The sequence below is a fragment of the Lutra lutra genome, chromosome 3 (genome assembly GCF_902655055.1).
Source record: "Lutra lutra chromosome 3, mLutLut1.2, whole genome shotgun sequence".
NCBI classification, from domain to species: domain Eukaryota; kingdom Metazoa; phylum Chordata; class Mammalia; order Carnivora; family Mustelidae; genus Lutra; species Lutra lutra.
Window position 1 is genome coordinate 171,606,069 of NC_062280.1, and position 14,305 is coordinate 171,620,373.

General features: G+C 37.1%; 1 non-coding gene across 1 annotated transcript; it reads left to right on the forward strand.

Annotated features, from left to right (window-relative positions):
* The first annotated feature begins 403 nt into the window (after positions 1–403).
* On the forward strand, positions 404–506 carry LOC125096608 (U6 spliceosomal RNA). The gene has a single exon (XR_007126285.1). It is a non-coding gene; the product is annotated as a U6 spliceosomal RNA (small nuclear RNA).
* Positions 507–14,305: the final 13,799 nt, after the last annotated feature.

Consider the following 14,305-nt stretch of genomic DNA (forward strand, 5'->3'; position numbering starts at 1 on the left):
CTAGTAACGACACAAACACTACTGATTTGGAGTAATAAATTTTAGGACATGGCAGACTCATATTAGTATAATAAGCTCAAACATTCATTTCACATTAAGAAAACATATAGCCAACACTAGACCATCAAGATACCTATTTTTTTTTTCTTCCAGCAGAGCCATTTGGCTTTAAAAAGGAATCCACAGTACTTGTTGTATTTAAGTCTAAAATAAACCTGAAAAGCAGCCATGGCGAATTGGTTCTCGTCTCTACTGCCGAAAGTGTGGTTTGGTTATCAGGGCAATTATTTATTGCTATTGAATATGATATCATTACCATTGGCTTAATTTTTTTTTCCTATGGTCTAATCAAACAATTCTTCAGGATCTCCAAATCAGGGTTTTAGGTGGTTCAAAAAACCACTTGCTTTGGCAGCACATATACCAAAATTGGAGGAATGCAGACAAGATGAGCTTGGCCCCTGAACAAAGAGGACATGCAAATTTGTGAAGAATTCCATATCTTTTAAAAGCCTTAATCACAACTAAAGAAGCTAACATTCATTGAGTTTTTAAAATGAGATTTTTACAATGTGTCAAGTGGGGCTATAAGCTCTTCATATATATCATTTCATTTACTCTTTTAAAAACCATATGAGGGGGCACCTGGGTGGCTCAGTGGGTTAAGCCGCTGCCTTCGGCTCAGGTCATGATCTCAGGGTCCTGGGATCGAGTCCCGCATCGGGCTCTCTGCTCAGCAGGGAGCCTGCTTCCCTCTCTCTCTCTGCCTGCCTCTCTGTCTACTTGTGATCTCTGTCAAATAAATAAATAAATAAAATCTTTAAAAAAAAAATAAAAAATAATAAAAAAAAAAATAAAAACCGTATGAGGTAGGGGTCTTCATTACCTTGACTTATGGATGAAAGACCTTTGAAGCAATGCCGCTGGGATTTGAGCAAGACGGGCTCTCTGGAATTTGCTCTTTTAACATTAGCCTATATATATCTCTTAATGTGTTTTATGATAGCATACATTTCATCTTATTTTTTTTTTGTTTACAATAAGCCTGTAATCTAAGTGGTATATAAGGGTTACTGAAGTCACGTCTTTGTTGAAGTGAGCCCCAGAAAAATTGAGTAATCAGCTTTAAATCAAATAATTAGAACAAAGTCAGTCATTCTGAATACAACACACACTCCTTCATTCCTTCACTCATACTTAGGATGGCACTGACCCACCATTTGTACAAGCACACGTCTGTGTCATTCTTCCGAACAGCTGTGATGATTTTGCCTCAATCCACGCCTAGCCACACTTTCTCCCTGGGTCTTGCCAGTGACTGAGAGTGCACATTTATGAGCTACACATGTATAAGCTGCAACCTTGGCCTTGTTAGCCAGCTGAACTATCTGCAGAGAAAGGAAGTATTCCAAAACGGAAAAATAAAAAGAATAGCATGGAAGCATGGTATGCTCTTTTTTTTTCAGGGTGATGTTTCTTGTTTGGTCACTAATCACAAATTATAATGCAATTCTATTTCAACTAGATTTTGGAAGCAACTCCAAGTCCTAATACATTGCCGTATTCCACGATATCACAAAAAGATAAAAGCCCACAGTCCTATAACATTGGTATGGGCCAGGAATGATACTAGCAAAACTGGCAATCTGAGAGTCCCCCCTGCCACCTCCACTATGTCACAAGGAGTCACTGCTAAGTTAATGCTCCTTCTATTCACACATATTGAAAAAAAAACTTATAGACAAAACTGTTATTTCTTTAGTTGGGCTCACATTCATGATCAGGTGCATTGGAATGATGGATGGATCCATCACTGAAGGTAAAGGGGCAGCAGCTCGGAGCACCATGACTGGAGGGCTGGGGCTGCAGCTACTTTTGCCACAAGATGCTTTCCCTAGGGCATTGTAGATCATTTCTGCGCGAAGAGTTGCCTTGGGTGGTAGGCTAATAGGATTCACACGGGGGTTGCCGTGACAGTGTGCATGTAAGGGACTGGAGATAGATTTATTAATAGAAACAATAAGGAGGGCCACGTCAGCCACAAGAAGTCAGGGGGAAGAAGAAGAATGATGTTCTCAAGACTTTGGGGTCTCCTCCTGAGCCCAGGTAAAGGAAGCCTTGTCTTTGAATGAGTGAAAATTTATCCATCCAGAGTAAAGTCAGTTTCTACAGAAACTTAAAAATGTTTGTAGCCCTAGGGAACGAACACAGACCTCTGAATCAAGGACAGGCATGGGATATAAGAATGGCTTACGTATCTGAAAAAATTAGAAAGAATTTACATTAAGCTTCCTTCTGAGGAAGGAATGATTGAACTGAATGCTGTTTCTGGCTGTTAAGAAAATAGAGCCTAAAATTACAGTCTATAAATATTAAATTTTTACAAAATGAAGAAAGGGTAGGGAGTTGTGCAAGTTGTACGAGGATAGTACAGATAGTGGATTAAAGGCAAATTGGAATCAGACAGAGAATCAGCTTTTCTAGAACTATGAAAGATAGCTAGTGACTAAGATCAATGTTTGCCATTTACAGTAAAATCTCTCTAATTTTAAACCCAGAGAACCAAAACAATAGATTTTGAATGAGCTAAGTTTCGGTTTATTCTTTTCTTTTTAAATTAAAGAACAGCATAGAAATAGCCTTGAATTACATCTTGTTTTAAATAAGCCAATATTGAAGTAATGAAGTCTTTACATATTATTTTAACAGGTAATTCAAATTTCCCCTAATGTAGCCAGCTCCATACATTCATCTGTGAGCTACTGCCTAGTATGTGCCCAGGTCTCTGGTTGACGTCACCTCACACAGTTAGCGGTTTTCATGTGACTAACTCACTTTCTGAGGGAAAGACCTCTCTTATGTAGGCGGTTGAGAGGATGGTGACTCAGTATAGTTGGTGAAGCTTAAAATTTTTTCTTCTTTGCACCTAACCAGTCATTGACCATAGTCACAGGAAAATAGTTTATTCATAGGAATTAGTAACAAATTCGTGAAAAGAGTTCTGGGCTTTAGAAGGAAATGAGGTCCATATCATGGGATATTTTCACTTCCTCTCCAAAGACTCTGTGTGGTCTTTTGACTGATAAAAGAGTCTTATCCAAAGTCCAGCTCTTGGACAGGGACCTGAACAGTGGTTTTGACAGATGAACTACTCTAAGGTAACCGTAGAGCTCCCTAAGAGAACCACCACTAAAAATTGACAAGGATGGCTCAGACTGGTTACAGAAGGCGAAAAGACAGGATCATATTGCCTACAGAATGCTGTATGCAACAAACACATATACTTTAACCTTTATTCTAGCTTAGGAGTGAAAAAAAAACAACGGGAGATTTCTAAGTAAGTTAATTAGAATACAGGCAATAAAAATCTCGGTGTCTCCTAGACCTTTGCAGTCCAATGTGATAGCCCCTAGCCACATGTGGCATTGACCACGTGAAACATGGCTACTCCAAAATGATAAAATACACATCAATTTTAAAGATTTAGCATAAAAAAGAATCTATAATATCTCATTACTTTTTATGTTGTTTGCATGTCAAAGTGATGACATTTTGGTTATGTAGTAATAAACTATTTTATTAAAATTAATTTTACGGGATACCTGGGTGGCTCAGTCATTAAGCATCTGCCTTCGGCTCAGGTCATGATCCCGGGGTCCTGGGATCGAGCCCCACATCGGACTCCCTGCTCGGCGGAGAGCCTGCTTCTCCCTCTCCCTCTGCTGCTCCCCCTGCTTGTGCTTTCTTTCTCTGTGTCAAATAAATAAATAAAATATTTAAAAGTAAGTAAAAATAAATAAAATTAATTCTGCTTGTTACCTTTTACATATTTTTAATGAGGCTACTAGAAAATTGGACATTACACATGTGGTTCACATATGTAGCATTGATCTTATTTCTCTTGGACATGGAAAATCCTTGAAATATAGTGTCCTTTTTTTTTTTTTTTGAAAGGATTCATTTTCTTGTTAAAGCCATACTACAATCCAATGTCTTAGCCATTGCCATTTTTCATTTTCTAGATGAGAAAACTCAGGGATTATGAAGCATGCTCTAGGTTGTACAAATAGTAATTGGTGAAACCAGGTCTGCCTCACACCCAAATCCATGTTTTGTGTCAACCTTGTTCAAGCATCTCTCTTTCATATTCTGCTGAGGTGATCTTTTAACTTAGACATGTGTGAAATGTGCTTAGAACAACTGAATATTCTGTAAGAACTGAAACACACAATTTGTTAAACATACTTAAAACAACTACAGACAACACACAGGCTAGCCAGGATATATGGTTTGCCAGTGTTTTCTGCAAACTTCTTCTCACAGGCATTTAGGATGGACAGAAGTGGATGGACATGCAGAGTCCAGTTTAGGCATTCCAGACATTCCAGGCATTTCCCTGGCCACATCATTTATTCTTCATAGCAACTCTTAGAGGTGAGATACCTTCAGAATGGTTAAGGGATTTATTTGCTATCTCAGTGCTAGCTGGTCAGTAACAAAGCCAAGACAGAACTCAAGACTGGTTTTTGTCCCCATGACATACTGCTTTTGGTTCACCTTTTAATTCAAGCCTAACTTTTTGGCAGCTGGTCTAGACTCTGTGTTACCAGCTGCTCTGCTTCCAAAACACATTCTAGTCCATGACCCAGACTGATTGAGGGTAGGGCCTGCCTGATAAAGAGAGGATATAGCCATAGCTTCCCTACATGTGGGTAAGATACAAGAATCAAATTTCCCTTGGCAACACCTGTGGTGTTCATAGAGTTGGAAGAAAATAATAAATCTATTGTCTTGATGGAATACAAAGGTGAGAAACAAGGCAAATTGTTCACATTGGAATTCAAATTTCAGAGACCAGATTAAAAATGAGAGCTAAGATTTAAAGTCAAAATAGAACAAACCAGAGAAGACCATGATACCTAGAAGTAGAGGTTTGAGGAATTCTTCAGGCAGTAGGCAGAAATCTGGTACCATGTTAATGAGGTTTCCCGGCTGACCTGAATGGACATTCAGGGTATACCTAACCAAAGATGAGTCTCAAACGAAATTGACCTCAGCTCATGCTTGTCCATACCATCCATGGTGGGCTCATCAGTGCCTATAGCAGAGGTAAGACACCAGAAAGAAAGAATTTTCTATTTATGTATGTAATAGTGTAATTCTGGGTTGACTATTCAGTTTTTGCTTTTTCATAGGATTCCTTAATTCTGGGCATTTCAGTTCCCAGATTTTAGGAAGCGCTAGAAATTTAATTGTGCTCTCATTGCTGCTCATGTTCCAAGTGCCAGTGGCAATGCTTCACGGTTGATGTGACTTGGAGAGGTTTCCGTCTGGCCTTCTGAATCTCTGCCTGACTTCTGAGGCCACACTGTTGATCACTCTGCTGTCACATGGGGTATGTAAATAGGAGAAGGAAATAAGGCTTTGAAGATCAGTTGGGATCAGAGTGAAGAAAGATACATTTTCCAGGATAAAGAGTCTGCCATTTATTCTCAAGGCAATGGGGGAACCTCGAAATTGTATGGACAGTGAAGTGGCATATCAAAGCGTGATTTATAGTGATTCATTTCAAGTTTCAGTGAATTTGTTTTGACTGCTCTTAACTATATTGTGTTCCTTTACTAAAATTTAATTCTTGCTGTGGTTACCTGTCGCATATTACCAAATACATGGTAATTTCATTGAAAGGACAAAATTAAAGAATTTTCAGATTATTCATTTATACTCTTCTTTTGAAGAAAGTTTAAAATGCATGATAGCTTTAAAGTCGTTATTGGAAAATATTAAACTAGAATTATTCATGTGTTCTATATTTTCTTTTGTAAAAACAAAAAAAAAACTTTTTTTTTTTTAGAACTGTTTTAGGGTCCTATCAAAATGCAGAGGAAGGTATAGACGTTTCCCATACTTCCCCTATCTGCACACAGCCCCCACTTTATTAATATCCCCCACCAGAATGCGACATTTGTTATAATTACTAAACCTACACTGATATGTCTTATATTTTCTTTTTTTTAATATTTTATTTATTTATTTGAGAGAGAGACAGAATGAGAGAGAGTGTGTGTGCATGAGAGGAGAGAGGGGAGCGGGAGAAGCAGACTCCCTGCTGAGCAGGGAGCCCGTTGCGACACTCGATCCTGGGACTCCAGGATCATGAACTGAGCTGAAGGCAGTCGCTTAACCAACTGAGCCACCCAGGTGCCCGTGTCCTATATTTTCTATCAGTTGATCAAATCACTTGCTATTTGCTTCCAAGAGTTAAAAAGATAATTGAAATAAGCCAATTCTACTATTGAAAACTTTCACATATTCTATGTAGATAACTTTGTCTAAGTTTGTGTTACTGCATACCATGTTCAAACAATATTAGGGTAGTAAGTGAAATAGAAAGTTCTAAGATTTTTATGGCAGACTTTTCCCTATAAAATTTTAAAGAAATGTCAAGCACATTAAACCAAATAACCACTGAAATGTGTACATGCAAGTCTTCCAGACTTCAAAAATATAATGTTTTAGACAGGCTTTGTTGTGTGGTTGTTCTGAATTTTCTTGGCATTTATAACAAATATCAGGTTCAAAAAAATGTCAGTTTCATTATAATAAGAGCCAACATTGATGGAGCCTATATTATGATCCAGGCTTTGTTTATTCGTTCATTCATTTATCTCACAAATATTTGCTGAGGATCTAATAGATGCTAGGCCACTATTAGCAATATTCTAAATGCTAGGTATGTAGCACTGAATAAGACAAATATCTTGACATCATGAAACTTTTACCTAGTAGGAAAAGCATATTTGTCCATCTTGTTTGGGTCATTTTTAATACATGAGGTAGTATTATATATTTTCTGCTGATGAGAGTAATAGACCCAATGATGATGAAGGAGAGAGAGGATAATGTGGGTGCCTTGATTAAGTGAGAAGGGAAGGAAATAGAGCACACATATATTTATCTGACTTTATAACGTATGTCCTTTCCTTTCTGCCATATCATCTTAATACACACCCACACCCTACAGGTGTGGGTGTGGGTGTGTATTGTCACCTTCCTTGGCATTTTATGCATATACGTATACAAACATATACACGTACTCATGTACAGATATGAGTAGAGTGCTATGGAGGTTAAAAACAGAATTGTTTTGCATCTTGTTCAAGAGAGATGGTTAGTAAATTAAGCTTAACTGTTTTAAATGCAAGTGAAGTAATTTTAAGCAGAATTGTAGAATGGATAAATATTAAATATACACATTAGACATTTATATATATCACATACATTGTATATAACACACTCATTTGAATTTATACATAACCATAGGAATATATTTGTTTTTTTAAAGTCATTAAAATTTTATAGTTATCTTTATGCTACCTAGAGATGAAGATCTAAGAAAATTTCTCATTTTCCAGGTAATAAATGGCAGTACTGATCTGGATCCCTTGATACCAGGAAAGCTTTTTTGCAGGATTAAATGGGATTACCATCACTAGGCCCCCAGGGTGTTTGGTTTTGAATTAAAATATAGAAACCTTATTAACAAAATTTACATTCTTGCCCTAAGCTTAATCTAATTTTACTGATGTCATGGCCTCTAATAGACAACAATACTATAGAACGGCACATGCCTCGTAACCCACCTCTGTCACTGTAATCAGAAGCTGATCACTACAGAGGAAAAATAGATGCATGAATTTTAAACTGGTCATCACATGCACATTTTTAAAAAAATATATATTACAAACCAACATTTTATTTATGAAAATATTAAATGTTATATTACTACCAAAACTTTTTGTAGTACCTGGAAATTTATTCTAAAATGGAGAGTTTCCTTTTGCTCTTTGCCCAAGTACTGTTCTGTAGCTGACTGTCCTATTTCCCAAGACCAGTGACAGCATCTTCATTCTCTAACAAACAATTTACCTGGACCCTCTGCCGACAAGGCCTTAACCCCAAGGAATTGCTTTAATTGGCAACAGGCTTTGTGAGAAGGCAGTGGGGCCTTGGTTTTCCACCTTCTCCCACAGGGAATTTCTTTCACTGTCATTTACAGGAGTCTGGACAGAAAGGGTGGGTCGTCAAAGTGAAATATGGAAATAAGTTATTTTGAGACATTCTCAGTGATCCATTCTTAAATAGTCCTGCAAATTCTTTACTTATATATAAATGATCAAACAAATGAAGTAATTGAAGCCAAGGAGGGAGGCCATGTTATTGAGTCCAACATGCTCATTTACATGTATTTAAGAACTGCAGAATGATATGCTGATGGTCATAGTCCCAAAGTCAAGGACAATACATTCAATTTGCAATCATATCAAATTGTTGTATATTCCAATGAAGAAAATATTCTCATACAGGATATTCTTTAAGTTTCACAAATTTACCTATCTGAAATTTTCTACAGTAGCATCCTAACTTAGCTTTCAGATCCAGGAAAAACAAGATGGAACACCATATCCTTGGCTTGTTTATTTTCTAGGAAAGAGGACAATTTCATATGCTTTACTCTCAATTTATGGCAGACACACAATTCAACATGTTTGTTTGTTTGTTTGTTTTTTTAGTATAAAAAACTGGAAGTGTATATGTGCACTAAGAAAGAAGCAATTCTACCTAAAGCATGAGCACCACATGACCAAATCCTTTGGAAGTAATAAATAATGTCTGGATCTCAATGGAAAATTTGGAAGATAATTATTAAGATTAAAAAATCTAAAAATTGGGAAGGGAAGGATTCTGCCAACTTTAGTTCTGCCACAGATAGGCTTTGCCTATAGCTGACACAGAGAGAATGAGAATAGGAGGTTACAGAAAAATTTGCTCTGGAAGGCTAAGGCAACTCCAGCTTACCCTGACATTACAGAAAATTCTGTCCAAAAGAAATAGAATGCAGTTTATAAATGTAAGTCTCACATATCATTTTAAATGTTCAGGTAGCCCTTTCTAAAAATAAATAAAGTTAATTTTAATCAAATATTTTATTTAACCCAATGAATCTAAAATATTATCATTTGAACATAAAATCAATAAAACAGTATTGAGATGTTTGCATTTTTTTTTCATATTAAGTCTTCAAAATACATTCTGTATTTACACTCAACATCTCAATTTGGGTTAACACCTTTCAAGGAAGGGCTCAGTAGCCTCACATGGCCAGTAGCTACCGTTACAGATAGCAGTTTTAGAGCATGAATACACATGAAGACTTTCTCATTTTGTTCTTAGTTTTCTTTCTTCTTTCCTTCTTCTCTTCCCCTTTGTTTCTCTTCCTTTCTTTCTCTCTCTTTCTCTTCTTCCGAGTCTGTGCATGCTCTGTAGTGAGGCTACAATAGTGAGCAATACAGGCCTAAACCCTAAATCATAAAAACTCCGCCTTCTTTCAGAAAAAATTAAAAGCATGATTCAAACATGAATAAAATAGTATACACTAGTTAAAATTCAGACACAAATATGGCTACAAGCCTTCTGGCAGCTGAGAGAAGGTGACAAGCATTATCAGTTACACAATTCACAGTATACATGGTCCAGAGTCACAAAGATAAACTCAAACAAGTTTCTTCAAAGGAGAATGATTCTCCTCTGACTTCATCAATCTGAAGCCTTATAAACAAACCAAAGCATGAGTACAAAATGGTAGACTTCTCTATAACGTGTGCATGTGGTGATTTTTCAGAATAACTTGGAGAAATAAGACTACAAATCTTCAGCTCTATAATGTGCAAGAAACCATTACCAATTATGACTCACATGATACCCATGGAAAACACTGATCTTTGTAAAATGACTTGGATTCTGAGAAAAAAATTGTTTAATGAAACCATTATTATTATTTTATTATTACATACCTTTTATTCAATGCAAATTCCTGAACAGTTGGTTGGCCTTCTTTGTTATAGATATGAAAACCAGCAGATTATCACCTAGAACAGCAGTATTACAGAGCTAAAACCAAGTCTTGTGAACAGAAGATCATGAAAATCCATTAAAAACTTAACACAAAAGAAACACGGTGTTTTTTTTTATCATCAATAAGCAAATATAGAGAGCAAATTTCATTTAAACATCACCAAGCCCACAAAGTATGAAGAACCCACAAAAAGATAAGTGCCTTGGACTGAGGCTCTTTAAGAACTGAAATTCTTTTTTTTTTTTTATGTGACACAAAGGGGTAGATTCATATGGACTTAACCATAAAAAGTACTGAAAATATTTTTTGCCACGTAATTTATTTATGCTAGAGGAACATATAATTTTAAGTAGAATATTTAAATTTCCAAACAAATTGTATAGACATTGACATCTCTAATCAGCTAACTGGGGTTAAATAGGCAATTGCCTTACAATGCAGAGCTACCTTGGGAGTCGGATTGTGCTTCTCTTTAATATAGAAGGATTTCAAATAGGTAATCCTCTCAATCTCTCAGGAGGAACAACTTTAAGATTTTAATGGATCTGAAGGTCCACAAAATGTGGCCAATCACATCAGGCTCCCCTACCAACCTCCCTTCATTCCAATACACAATAGATAATGGTTTACTGTACATCAACTGTAGTTTCATCTAAAGGTGAGTGGGACAAGGGAAAAGAATTCAGTGCATTATATAGTTTTAAAAAGGGTATTGATATCATGCCACCATTATGTTCACTAGAAGACACAACTAAAATATCAAGGGTCCCTCAAGGCTAAATGAAATGGCTAAAGATGTATTTATTGATTTCTAAAGAAATATTACCAAGACACTTGAATAATAACTCACCACCCTCGTAATTGAAAGGGTCCTGGCTCTCTCTAAAACAGACAGAACTCCAGAATACACATGATGTTAAAACTATCTCATGATGTGCTGTGGAAGGTGCTTGAATTGGGGAGGGAGGAGAAAAATGATTCAGACATTTAACTTGAACCAAATCTATTCTTTACCTTTTCTCTTATTGTTGATATCTTATTTATTTCTCTTAAAACAAAAATTGTAATTAATTACTTTGGAATCCAGTGTGGAGCTGTAATCACCATCCACCATCTTAGGTTGACATACAATGCATTTATGCACTGAAAGCTTTCTAAATATACATGCAGGATGGGGATATAGAGACTCAAATACATAGGAAAATCACCACCCACCCTTCAGGGAATTAGAATTTTTTTTCTCTCAAATAATAGGAACATGTGCAGTGACATATTCTTTTTTCTTTTTCGTTGACAATTGTCTCCCTTTTTTGTAGATCCTAATGGTGAAATAATGGATCCTGCCAACCATTATGAGCTTAGACCCATCTGGGGACCCATAACTTTTATTGTGGTCCATTATCTGGCCATTAGAGGCCACAAGTGTCCTCAGCACAATTGTGTAACATTTTGCTGAGGGAAAGGTGTGGAAACTGTGGAGGCAGCAGGTTTTTTCCAGTATCTGAAGCCATGGAAACTCCAAAACCTCCTATATTGCGACCATTCATTTTCCTTATGCTGAAAATTTTATAGTGTATGCCTCTTGGATAAAGTTTCCTTATCCAGCCCTGCCAGAAAACCAAATATTCCACCCAGTACTGGCATGAAACATCCTTGTTTTATTTTTCTAAGAGTGAGCAGTCCTGATGCTAAGAGGGTTGGTTATATCTATTTAACTCAGACAACAATATGCTCTGATTGTAGAGAATATTTACTCCCATTAATCATACCTTAGGTGCAAAAGTGACAAAGGGGATGCCTGGGTCTTCTCAAGAGCAGTGCCAAACACATGTGGTCTACCTAAAGGAGGAAGACTGCTGCAAAGATAGGAGACACGCAAGCAACAGGAAGTGAAGACTCCTGTCTATGTGAGTCTCCTTACTGAAAGAAAGAAAGTACATCATTTTTGTTCCTGCCCCCTCTGTTAGCTACTGGCAAGAGCTTTGATATGCCCATTCATCATCTATGTCATCATTACTTCCTATTTGTGTTACCCCTTTGATAACATCCCATACTTTGATTAATTTACAAATAAGCATAGTTCAAGATGGTTCATGTGTTTGCTGCCAACTGTGGCCCATCTTGCTTTCAGGGGGCAGAAATTGTATTTCCTGGGCCCAATGTAGAGGGTGTGGAGCCCAGAAGAGGGCAAGTGCTTCATAAGTAATATAGTAAAAGCTTCCTACTTCTCCTGTCATCCAGCTCCCAATCCTCTCATCATTTTGAAACGCTTTATGGCTGGTTATCCCCTCCTTAATTCTTGCATCAGACTCTACATCTTCCATTAATAGTAGCATCGGTGGGAAGTCTTTAGGTTAAGCCTGTCTCTACAGCACCCTGACCTGAGGGCAAAGAGACCATTACTGAGGCTGCTGTAATGGTTTTCTCCTGATGTCTGTGAGTCTAAAAGTCGGGAAGCTTAATTAAGAAAGGCCAACAGATCACGCCATAGAATTCCCCGAAGTGGGTAATTTGTGTGTTTACTGACAAACACCATCTATACAGCAATGGCTATTCAACAATATTTAACCAGCAATGTTTACTAGGCACTTACTATGTGCTGTACCTTGTGCTAGATGTCAAGAGTACTGTGTTAAATGAGACAGATGAAAACTCCTACTCTCCAAGTGTTTTCTTCTAGTGAAAAAAAGCAGAAAAAAAAAATAATCAGACAATAAAATATCAAACAATTGCTATGAAGAGAATAGAAATATCCTGTTGGTAGCTGGCCAACATATATTAGGTGATTAGGAAAGGCCCATCTCTGAGATGCTGACATTTACTCTAAGAAGCAAGTTGTCATGAGAGATCTGGAAGTGAACATTGCATGGAAAGAAGCTGGAGCAAAGGCCCCAGGTCTCCACACGTGTAAAGTCCTCAAGGAATGGAGGGAAGTGCAGTGTGGCCAGAAAGGAGTGAACGATATGGAGGCTGAGGAGGAGCAATTAGTGAAATGGGAAGAGAAGCGGGTGGGGTGGTTCCAGAAGAGGGTAGCCAGAAGGTCAGATGCCAAACATACTGTGGGTTTTAATTACACCTTAATATAACAAAAAGCCTTGAAAGTTTTTAAGCAAGGTTGAGGGTTTTTTTGGTAATTATTTTCTAGAAAGAATAGTCAAGCCACCTTGTGGAAGACTACTTATGTGGAGGGGGGTGGAGTTAAGAGTGGCATGAGGAAGATAAAAAAGATATGGTATATATAGACACATATATATATACATATACATATACATATACATATACATATACATATACATATACAGTAGAATACTACTCAGCCATGAAAAAGAATGAAGTCTTGCCATTTGCAATGACATGGATAGAACCTGAGAGTGTTACATTAAGTGAAACAAGTCAGCCAGAGAAAGACAAATACCATATGATTTCACTCATATGTGGAATTTGAGAAACAGAATAGTGAACAAAGGGGGAAAAAAGAGACAGACCAAAAAACCAGACTCTTAAATACAGAGAACAAACTGGTGGTTACCAGAGGTGAATTGGTATGGGAAGAATGGGTGAAACAGGAGAAGGGGATTAAGAATACACATACTGTGATGAGCACTGAGTCATGTATAGAATTGTGGAATCACTATATTGTATACCTGAAACTAATATAATGCTATATGTTCATTATACTTGAATAAAAATAATAAAATCTAAAAAAAAAATGGTGGCATAATAAGTCAGGAGAGAATTATAATATTCCAGGCATTGTTAAACTCATCCTGCTTGAATTGGGGTAGACGTGATAACAAGGGGGAAAATGTCTCCACATTTCTCTACATTCAGGATATACTTGAGCTATAGAATTAAAAGAACTTGCCAAGGTTTTAGTAGTGGATATGGTAAGAGAAACAAAAAACCAGGTATGATTCATCTCTAACAACTTCGTACGTAAAGAGTTCACTGAGCTGAGGGGAAGCTTGAGGGTGTGAACTGGGTGTTCTTTAGGGCCATGTGAAGTCTGAGTTTTCTCTTAGACATCCTGTGGAAGATGTCAAGTAATAATAATAGATAAATGATGCTGTAAAGAGAATAGGGCTTAAAACAGATTTGAGCTTTAAAGGTATTAAAAAGAAGAGATTCTAGAGCCAAATCCTTGATCTTTCCAACTTTCAGAGTAGAAGGAACCAGAAATGGAGGCTAAGAAGGAGCTATTGATGGAGTAGGAAGAAAGCTAGGGGTATGTGTTATCACAGTAGAAGATCCAAGGAGCTCCCCACATGCGTTTCAGGCATAGATGCCTGCAGCTAAGGCAGATTATTTATGTGCCCCACTGACCCACGCACAGAATTCTCTGGTTTTGTATATTATTCCTAGGTGCAGCAGTAAGCACATTGACATATC